At 48.7% G+C, this 10,747-nt stretch overlaps 1 long non-coding RNA gene across 1 annotated transcript; it reads right to left on the bottom strand.

Annotated features, from left to right (window-relative positions):
• Positions 1-2,933: 2,933 nt before the first annotated feature.
• Positions 2,934-5,200, bottom strand: LOC142028748 (uncharacterized). The gene is made up of 3 exons (XR_012649683.1): positions 4,768-5,200; positions 4,619-4,670; positions 2,934-4,327 (listed from the first exon to the last, which is right to left on the bottom strand). It is a non-coding gene; the product is annotated as an uncharacterized LOC142028748 (long non-coding RNA).
• Between the last annotated feature and the right edge of the window lie 5,547 nt (positions 5,201-10,747).

Here is a 10,747-nt window from a genome sequence, read left to right on the forward strand (position 1 = left end):
CTGCAGCGAGGCAGGGAGAGGAGGCAGCCCCTACACCCCGGAGCTAGCGGGTCAGATCAGGACAGCCTCAAAGCCTTCCCCCAGAACTCCACCAAAGCTTTTACAAGTTTCCAAAGCCCATAAAAGCAGGTACCTCCACTTTCCCCCTCTCGACCCCTGCCAGGCACACGTGTTTCTTTCCAAACAGCTCTGTAAAGTCGCAGGTGGGATTGATGCTCTGCCAGGGCATTGCTGACCAGTAGCAGCAAAGCCTGGGAAATCCAGCTCTCGGTTGAGAAGCAGGAGCTGTGGCAGAGGTGTGCGCCTGGTGCTGTGCCTCCTCCCGCAGCCCCAGGGTGGCCCAGGGCTCCTCTGGCACCCCCGGCGTGTCACCATCAACTGGGAGAGCTGGCCGCTCCGTCCTACACAGCTGAAGAGCTGACTTGAGAAAAAGAGTTCATTCCTTTCCTCATTGCTCGACGTGGTCCCGGGCTTCCTAAACCATCCCTTGGGGCAGCCCTGGGGCAGGAGGGGCTCCCCGCAGCCCCCTCCATCTCGCTTGCGCCCAGGACGGCCTTTGCTTGAAGGCAACGGCCGGACGCGCCGACGCTGCGTTAAACCTCTCCCTCTCCGAGGGTGGCACCGGCAGTCATAACACTAAGCTCTTTTTTTTTCCGATGGGCAGCGGAAAATATGACGAGTAAATGTAAATGGCTGCAGCTTCAATGGAAAACTGCTTTGGGTGCCTGCGCCTGGTCGGCAAGCTGTCCCACGAGATGCAGTATGCCAGACTTTAACATAAACAAGGAGGATGTGGAGTGACTCAAGCGGGTTGTAAAAAGGGGTGATTTTTTTCCCCTGCAAGGGGATGTTTTAACTGCCTGCCAGCCAGAGCGCATGGCCGTGGGTCTGTGGGTAGATGGGGGTGGCAGGGAGGGGAATCGGGGGGGGCTGGTATGGGCACCTGCGCTGTACAGCTGCTGCCTGCGGCATGGGAATCACCACCTCTGCCCGGGACGGAATGCCGGGCTCCTGATGGAGATGGTGCTGGGGTGCAGTTTTCAGCAGGGAGGGGATTCCAGTCAGGGGTAGCCTGGAGAGTTCATTCAGGGAGCATGAAATTAAAAGGGTTCCAAGAGGTGGAGTGAGGCTGTCAGGAAAAGAGCACAGGACTGTCCTGTGCTAATGCTGCTGACGCTGCCCTAAAACGAGAGGAAGGAAGCGTCATGGAGCTCAAGTGAGCAGGGCGCTTTCTTCACTAGACGCAAAAGCATTTAATATTACACTGAAACAAAAAATAAAAACGTTTGTTAAGATCAAACAGCGTTCACGTCAGCTAATGTCAAACCTCCAGCTACTAGGAAAGTAGAAAAGAAACAAGACGACCACCAAACATTAAACTCATGGAGAGTTGGAGCAGGACAGGCGGGGACCCTCCGGCGGGGGCATTAGCTCACTGCTCAGGTATGGCTCAGCCACAAACCTTCCCCGGGCTGGGAGCCGCAATTAGCAGCGATGCTCCAGCAGCTGCTTTGGGTGCGTCTTCTTGGGGTGGGACAAGGGACTTGGTAACGTGGGGTCTGACCGCCCGGCCCTGCCTCTGCCCCGGCACGCGGGGTCTTTGGAGGTGCCACGGGGTGATCCTCGATGACTGAGCACCACTCTGGGCTGGATACAGCCCCATCCCAGGGAGTGTCCCCACGGAACTTTCTCTGAAATTTGCTTTTTTTCCTCTTTGCTTTAGGTCACAGCAGGCTCTCACCAGAAACCCACCGTTCAGCAGCAGTTAGAAATGGGCAATACTACGGACAGTCATCTTTAAAATCTCACCCCCCCACGTTAAAATAAGGCAGCTCCTCGCTCAGGTTTCTCTTTCCCCAGAGAGGAAGGCTCGCTGGGAGAGGGGCAGCATCCCACCCTTCCAGCACCCAGAGCAGCAGCTGGGGGGGTCACCCATGGTCCCAGCACCGCCTGCGTGCCTCTGCATGGTTGGGGAGCCCATAGCAGCCCCACGGCACGGCCTCCCGCGTTAGCCGTGGGCACGCAGAGAGGTGCCGCGGGCAGTCCCGCGTGGGCTGGCACCGCTGGGTGCGGGGAGCTCGAGCCGTGCCAGGCCGGCAGCCCTGCGTGGGGCTCGGTGCCCGGCGGTGCCAGGAGCCGGCCCCATCACCCATCGCACGGGGCAGGCACTTTCCGCAGCCCCTGACGTAGACCCCGCCACGGAAACGTCGGCACGGACCCCTTCTCGTTCCTGGCAGATGTCTTCAGCGGAAAGAAAAGGCCTGGGGGACTCGGGAGATTTTCCTGCAAGGGGGGGGAAAAAAAAAAAAGGAGAAAGAAGAAAGAGGGAGGCTGCCCATCTCAGCTCATTGCTGCCTGGCACCTGTGTCCCAGGGCAGGCGTCCAAGCGCGCCGAGAGCAGGCGCGGTGCCATCGCAGCAGATGGGCACGAAGGCAGGCAGCCCCAAGCCCGCAATCCTGCCGCAGCTCGGGGAGGGGGGTGGTTGTTTAGGGCAAATTTCCCAGCTGAGAATGTCAAAACAGCTGCCAGTCTGGAGTTTATACACCTATAATTAAGGGGGTATGTGATTTCTAATCCAGCTCAAACGGAGCTGGATTAATTGGCAAACCTAAAAATAGCATCCGTGACCATGTAAGGCAAGCTTTTGTGTGCGGTTTAAATTAGGAAAGTGGGCTCTGGCTGTTTGGAGTGAGCTGGGAGAGACAGAGGCATCCTTCTGCCTCTAGACAGCCTGTGAGGGCCTGATCCTGCTGAGGGACAGGAGCAGCCCACGGCGCAGTGTGCTATCCAAAAGTAACAGCCTGGAGCCAGCAGAAGGAACCAGGGCAGGAAGGCAGCACCCTCACCCCCCCGGGGAGATGTGTCCCGGGGGAGTGGGAGACCGCTCGCCTCGGAGGTGACCCCTCGGCAGCCTCAGCCGGAGCCGCTCTGCTTCCCCTCCCCGCGTGCCGAAGACCCAGCTCTCACCGTTTTACCCTATCGTGTCATTTGTAAGAGTCCGCAGCATGTTCGTCTGCTCTGTTTGCGATGCCCAGCAGCTTTCCGTGGTGGAAAGGGACGTTCAGAATTACTGGAGCCTCCCTGTCCTCCCCAGGAGACACGTCCACTTTCCCACACCGCTCCGGCCAGCTTTACACCAATGCAGCCGACGGCAGAAGAACCCCCATTGACTTGTGCTCCCTTTCTCAAACGCTCATCTACCCAAAGCCAGACTGCAAGGTTAAATTGCTTTTAATTTTTGTTTAATCTGCAGTGGCACAAATAACTAACAGCATCGATTTGAACTTGGCACACAAAGGCAGGTTCCAAATGGCAAAGCATATTATGAGATCGAATTATTAAACGTAGCTAATGAGCAAAATAATGATGTGGTGCCAAGCTATAAAAGGTTAGACTTTAACGTTGTCATAGTTCATGGGCAAGAAAGATTTAATCGCATTCTTAATCAAATATTTATATGATAATGTGTTTTAATCAAAATAATAGCAATTAATTTGGAAAGGAATATACGGTACACTTCCTGTTCTTGCTTTACGGAGGTTTTTTGCGGTGGGGTTACAGAGCACATATTTCCTTACTCAATAATAAATCCATCCCAGTTGTAAGGTATTCCAGCCCTCTGTGCCTGGGGACACACTGGTGGGGCAACAAACTGCAGGAGCAATTCAAGACCTGGAGGTGCTCTTCATCCTGCCTGGAGCCTCGTGTCCTCCCGGGTGCCATCACGGGGTCGGTGCTGAGTCCCACTCCGTCCTGCCGTGGGGCTGGGCAGCCCCAGCTGAGCGAAGCCACGGGCAGTGGGACCCACGCTGGCACCCACCGGTGAGCCAGGGCCCCTCGCTATGTCTTTGAAGCACTTACTGTTCACAAATGATTTAGCTGCTACCTCTTTCCCTCTGAATCCTGCCAAATCTCGTAACTCTCCTTGGCAGCTGATGCTATCGCAATGATTTCCAGCTGTGCAAGAAGCAGCTTAAAATGGCTGCTGTGCTGGAGCACCGATCCTCTTCGCCCCCTCCTCCTTTTCTCGCCCACTCCCGTCCCTTCTCCGGGGCCCTGCAGCCCCCCCTGCCCTGCTTGGCAGAGCTCAGGTCTGCAGCTGGACGCAGGGAGTTTTGCTCTGGGCTTTTAGCCTGGTGCGTTAAAAATACGAAAATGGGCGGTTTAAAGAAGCACCAGCCCCCGCCAGCACCAGGGTTTGATTCCGAGTGCCTGCAAAGGGTGGAGGTGGCTGTCCTGTCCGCCCCTGCTGAGATACCGCATGTGAATGCCGTGAAAGAAGGGCCACGGAGGCTGAAGAGGTTGCACATATGTAAACCTGTTGGTCTGAAGAAAAAGAAAATCTAAAACTTTGCCCAGAAACTCCAAATGAAACTTGTTTGAAATTTAAAAAAGCCTGGAGGACCATTTCTGGCAGGTGCTGCAACAACCAGAACACCATGAGAAAAGGAGCGCACCAAAGTCCTTCCAACACAATTAGCTGAGGGAAGCATCCACACAATTCCGGTATTTCTTTTAATGGACCCTCCAAACCACCGGCATTCACTAAATGTGGGAAAGATCTTCGAAACACCATGCCAAGCGAAACAGACCCTACTGAAAGGGAGCATCGCTCACCCAAAATCCCCGATAAGGCTTTTCCATTACTCTGTGCATAGCTTCGATGAAGCTTTTGAAAAGAAGGAACAAGACAAGGGCTGTCAGGGCTGCAGTAACCTCCAGCCGGCTCACACAGACCAGCCACGAAGCGCCCACACGAGCCTCACCTGCCCTATGGTGCCCGTAGGTACGGGCGCGCGGAGCAGCCGGTGCACGAGGCGATGCTGGAAGCGGGTACCAGGGATCCACCAGGCAACCACAGCACCATTCGGTAATCGGCCTTTGCAATAACGTCTCAGTCCTGGAGCCACGCAGCTGCTGGGAATTTGATCAAAACCACCATAACAGTGTCGAAATGCTGGCCCTGCCTCTGGGCCCTTGGCGCGCACCTCCGCGTATGCAGAGCCCAATATTTTCTCTCCTCCTCCATTTAGCCTCTTGTGCTGGGTGGATGTATATGCACTTTTTGCTGTCTGACTTTTTAACACTTCATCAGAAAGCTGGAATTTTTTTTTCTTAAGTGCTAAGTTTGCCGTTTCTGTTGGAGCCAAGATGAAAAGCTTTCAGTGAACCACCTTTGATTGGAATCACTTCTGTTGCCTTCGGTTTGGCCAGATGTTTCCTAATTACTTATCTGTCAAAACTTTTTTTTCTTTTTAATGCACAGGCATTTCCTCTAAGTGAGAAATAGTGTAAGGTTCTTGTTTAGTGTCTTTGCCTGAGTGAAATAAGCCAGGCTAAGCTTCATCATCAAGGCTGGATTTTATGCTTGAACATGCAACTTAACATCAAAAGCTTGATCTTTTTTATTATTCAGCGCAGCCTTTTTAGACCAACTTCAGCAGGAGCCAAATGGCACATCATAACTTGGGATTTAAAACTTTTATTTTTAAAGCTAGATCTGAGTCATGCAGCTTTCTCCTGAACTCGAGATGGTTTCATGTAATAACTCAGGGCCAGAATCTGCCACCATTGCTCACGTCAGGGAGGGCTTACTTACATGAATACACTTATTGAACTAGTGCTACTTGGGGTGAGTAATGGTTACAGAATCAGGTCTGATCCTTCTCCCATCAAAAAAATATTCCCGCTGATTTGAGTCAGTCACTGGGTCCTGGAAGGATGTCCTGTCCATGACTCATGCAGCAATTACTTTGGAGGTAGAAAGACAAAGGAGGAAACCTTGAAGAATTTAATTCCCCAAACTAACCACTGCTGGCGGTGCAAGCCCGCCTGGCAGGGAGCAGTGATCTGATCTAACGAGGCAGATGTCGTTATGTGTCAGTCATTTGAGACATTCGGCATCGATTTGCTATTTGCCTGCTGTCAGAAATCTTCTAAGCGTCCCAAGGACCCCGACATTACTGCAAAAAGGAAAGGGAAAACCAGCAGAACTGAGCCCCAAATGACTCTGTGGGTGCTTTAAAGGTTTTGTTCTCTTCCCTTTCCATTGAGAGAAAAAAAAAGTGTCCACAGCCTGTCAAAGTGTCCATGGATAATATACCAATACACCAAAAGGGGACTGAATTAACCAAAAATAAATCCATATTAACAATTTTTCAATAGCTTTAGCTGTCTTCAAAGCCAAGTAGCATTCTTTAATGAAAGCAGGATCAGGCCAGTAAAGCTTTAAGAGTTTAAAGTTATTTGATAGCTAGTTATTTTTCTTCAAAAGAAACTAAATAAACCTCTGCCTGTAGCCTTCATCACTCCAGCAGAAATGCTTTGTCAGTGTATTTGTGACAAATTAATTATAGCGATAGAAAATCTCAGTAGAAATGAATATTCAAAAAAAAATTTTTTTTTAGGCTGTTGACTTCAGGGAATGCACTTCTGTTTCTAAAGCTGTGTGTTTTCCTCATTAGTTCTCTCCCTCCCCCAGTTCTTTTCAGAAGTGATTAGAAATGGTTTTATTTTCAGCTCGCCTGGGGAATGGCATTAGCAGTGGAACAAACCAATGACGTTAGAGTCTTGCTGGCAACAAGAAATGGCCCATCAGCAAACTTTTCAGAGAAATCATCCTGAAATTACCGTATCAGTCCTGACTACCTGATGCTAATATGCAGTAATATGCTTGCGTGGGGTTATCTCACAAAGCTTTAACGCTGAAGGATCTTGTCCTCACAGCTCTGGGGAGACACAGGAGCACAGCTCAGCAGCTCCATCCTTATGGTCCTGGCCTGATCCTGCAAACAGAAAAAGGAGCAGAGCTGGGGCAGACCACAGGGAGCTCTAACCTTATTTATCAGAAAGAGATAGGTGGCTCTTGCTTGCTGCAAAGGCTCCGGCAAAGATGACGACTCCTGTTTGTGTCTTGCTCTAGTTATTGTCTGTAATTTGCAGAGCTTTCTCGTCTTGAGCAAAAGTCATTTCAAGGAACACAGTTCCCATTTGTGAATCTCATTAAGGCTGACAAAAGCAGGAGGCCACTGCTGCCCGTCACCTCCCACATCTCCAAGTCATCTTCCTCACCTTCATCCCACGGTCACGCTGGTCCCATCCCAACGCTTACACAGCTTAGCCCTGCACGAAGCACTGAAATATTGGCCTGCAAGTCCTGGAGTCTCTTCTTGACAGGTTGCTTTGGGCTGACAACAGGAATAACCACAAATGAAACTTCTCCCAAGCTGTGACGACCCAGCTCAGGAAGCTCCCATGGCTGACGGCCCCACGAGGAACCACGTCCCTGGCTCTGCCACGCAAAACAGGCAGAGATCATCCTCACCTTCCCCCGACAACTCAATTAACAAGCTGCCTTATTAGCATCCTGTCCTTAATTAACAAGCTGAATTAATAAGTAGCCTGGGCTGTTCAATTAATAATTAATTAATCCTTGGTTAATAAGGACATCAGGAACTAGTTCATAAGGGAATCTTTTCAATAGATTAAGGTGAAATAAGGATCTAAGGAGAAGGTGTTAAATGTCTGCACGGAGCTGGTGCTGGACCCACCCTGAGACCAGGTGTCCCCCCCCGAGTCCAGCTGTGGGGTGCCGCCTCATTTTGAAGCTCTTGCCTGCCTCCTCCAGCCCCAAATCCAGGTTGGAAATGTCCAGAATGCTCATTTGGTTCTCCCTTCCACTGGTGATGCTCTGCAGAGCTCCTTCCCCGGAGGTTCCTGCCCCTGCTGGAAAGGAGGAGCTGGGGCAATGCAGAAGGGTGGTGTTACCTGAAATGAGCAATAAAAAAAGGGAGGAATATCTACAAAATACAATCTAAAACATCCTCTCCCTGCCCTGCAATGGTACATTATTTTCCAGGGAAGGACTGTGAATGCGTTTTAGTTGTTGAAGTTTAAACCTGCCCTAGACCAACCCACCAAAATTTGCTGAGGCCAGGCGAGGGACCTCACCAAGCCCCTGCCCATGGTCCTTGAGCACAAGGCAGGTGTGAGAGGTGCTGAGGGTCCTGGTTCCAGGAGGAAAAACTGTTCCCTTGGGCTCAGGCAGTGCTCAACTCTATCATATCCAACTCAATACGTTGCCCACAGTTTGACAACATACAACATTTGGCATTTTTCAATAGGAAAGTATGAAGAATTATGTTGATGTTTCCTTCTCGTTTTGATACAGTAAGTGTCTTGTTTCCATGTTAATATTGATCTCAAGGTGTACATACATATATATATGCATACACATACTGCATTAAAAAGCATTCATATTATCATATAACATTTCAAATTTAGCTAAATAGAAGCAGTTGATTTTTTCTGATGGTATTGATTTGAAATTTCCCATCCACAAACCATTTTGAAATCCCAAACAAAACAAAAATCAGAGTTGTTATTTCCCACACAACAGATGCAGAGCAACAATCTCTAGGAAAATGAATTTTTAGCTTATTGTTGCTTGTGGTGACTTCTGTTTGTGGCTGGTTTCAAAGAAGATATCGAATGTAGCTGCAAAACACCTTTGCCGAGAGATAATGACCATTATTTTCAATTATAATGTTGTCATTTCCAATCCAAGTATTTCAAGACTGGGAAATACAAACATTACTGTTATTGCCACTTTGATAAATTATGTTGCTGGTTTATTCCGAGAACAACAATTAATGGTGTTCAGTTTTGTTCCAAAATTTGTTGGACAACCTGAAATAAAACAACATAAATTTGTTACTAACAAATCACAGCAAGGAGGGGGTCGGGGGGAAGGTATTTATTGACAAAACACTCTAGACACAGAATCTATAAGCAAAATTGAACTGGAAGTTCAGCTTCCTAGTAGAAAGATGTGAGATGATATTGCACTACTTTATACAGTGCAAATCAGTGCTCCTCACACCTCTTATTTAGCTTTTTCTGGTATCTGGTGTTTCTCTAACGTCTCAGACTGCCATTTGCCCAAGCGTCAGCAGGAAGGAGCTGAAAGCAAGTGCAACTTCCCTGACGGCAGAAGGAAGTTCTAGTTAATTTTGGATTCTTTTTTCTGACATAAATCTGTATTTTCATAATGTTTCATCCCTATATAGGGCTAAAAAGGCATGGTGTCTCAGACTTAGCCCTGTCTTAAAGGGTGAAAAGGAGGAGGAGCTCAGTGTTTTCTCCATCTCCTTTCACCCACTGCCCTCTTCCCTGTCACAGCACAGGCAGCTCAGACCCAGCCTCCCCACTCCTGACCATAAAGATTAAAGATAAATCCAGCAATAACCATTAGCATCAGTAACTCAAGAAAAGCATCAGAAAATTGAAGAGCATTCAGTGGTCTCTAACCCAACGAGAACTGGGAGGGAACTTTTTGTTGACTAATTGAAAGTATCAATAATCAAAAAGACAAAGTTCCTTTAAGTGTTACCCAATACCTGATGTGACAAAAAAATAAATCTCAGAACAATACCTGCTGCATGGTCATTAACCAACTGATCAGAATTCAAGAGTCTTTCTCTGCAGTTTGTATAACAAGGATTGACATTCTTCTGCATTCTCTTTCCAACAAGCAGCCCCTAAAGCCCTCTGAAGTCTGTTTTGATGTAGAAACACAGGCAATTATTTTACCTGAGAAACAACATGAAGGTTATTGACTTTCAGAACCTGACAATACAGCATAGACCCTGTTCCAGCAGATACAAGTCATGGTGTACTAGCGTTCTAGTGGCTTGATACCATTCAGGGGTGACAAGACTTTATGAAGATGGTAACTAAGCTCTTATCCCTAATGATCTTCATGTGACTAGGATGTAGTGCGTGAATGTCTCCCATCGCTTTCCATATATATGAGAAAGACACCCGGGAAGCTTCTTGCTCAAGGCTTCTAGCAGGCCAGTAGCAAAGGAGATGTGCAGCCTATCCAGCAGGACATTTCTAATACAGGGCTCCCCTCTGCTGACTGTGGCTCTACAGAGCCCAAAGGGTTCCTCTGCCTCTTCTGCAGATCCCCCAGGACACTGTTAGGGCAAGTGCTGCACGGGGCTTGTGCCTTAGCCAAGTTGCAGCTTTGTCATATACCAAGCAAGAAAGGATGGGAAGAAAGAAGAGAAAGAAATTGACTTCATCCCCACCGGACTCCAAATAACGAATGCAACTAATTGAGGTCAAGGACTCGTCGAGTCAGCAGCATGGTTATAGTCTTGAGAACAAAAGCCTGCTCCCAAATGCTTCCCACGGTCAATGTTGCAGTAACAACTTGGAAAGGTTTTCAAAGTATTTACCAATTGCTGTGTCTGTCGTCTGGCATGGAAGTTCCCACTCTGTCATCTGCACAAATCTTGCATTTCTCCACTTGCTCTACCTGCTTTTCATTACAGAGCATGTATAACACTGTGGGCTTCTGGCTTTGCAATGCAAACAGCAGTAGCATCTGGATGGCCTTTGGGGCAGTTTTGACTATTCTCAGATGGCCCAAAATCCAGTGGTGATGCTAAAGACAAGCAAAAATCTATCTACCCCTCAAGGCAACTTAACAACATTATCTGTAGTGATTATTGCAGCCAGAGATTACCCCGTTTCCTAACCACCCTCATCCTGAATTTTGCCTTTGTGCAGTCATATAACAATGATCACAGATTTGGAAGGGAGCTGCAATCAGAAAAGGCACAAAGTAGAGAGTACACACCACTCCCATCCCTCTGAGCAGCTGGGAATTGCAAACATAGCTACAAATTCCTGTCCAGTGAAAACTGTATTTACTCATCCAAAACAAATCCACGTATG

The sequence above is a fragment of the Buteo buteo genome, chromosome 2, assembly GCF_964188355.1.
Source record: "Buteo buteo chromosome 2, bButBut1.hap1.1, whole genome shotgun sequence".
NCBI classification, from domain to species: domain Eukaryota; kingdom Metazoa; phylum Chordata; class Aves; order Accipitriformes; family Accipitridae; genus Buteo; species Buteo buteo.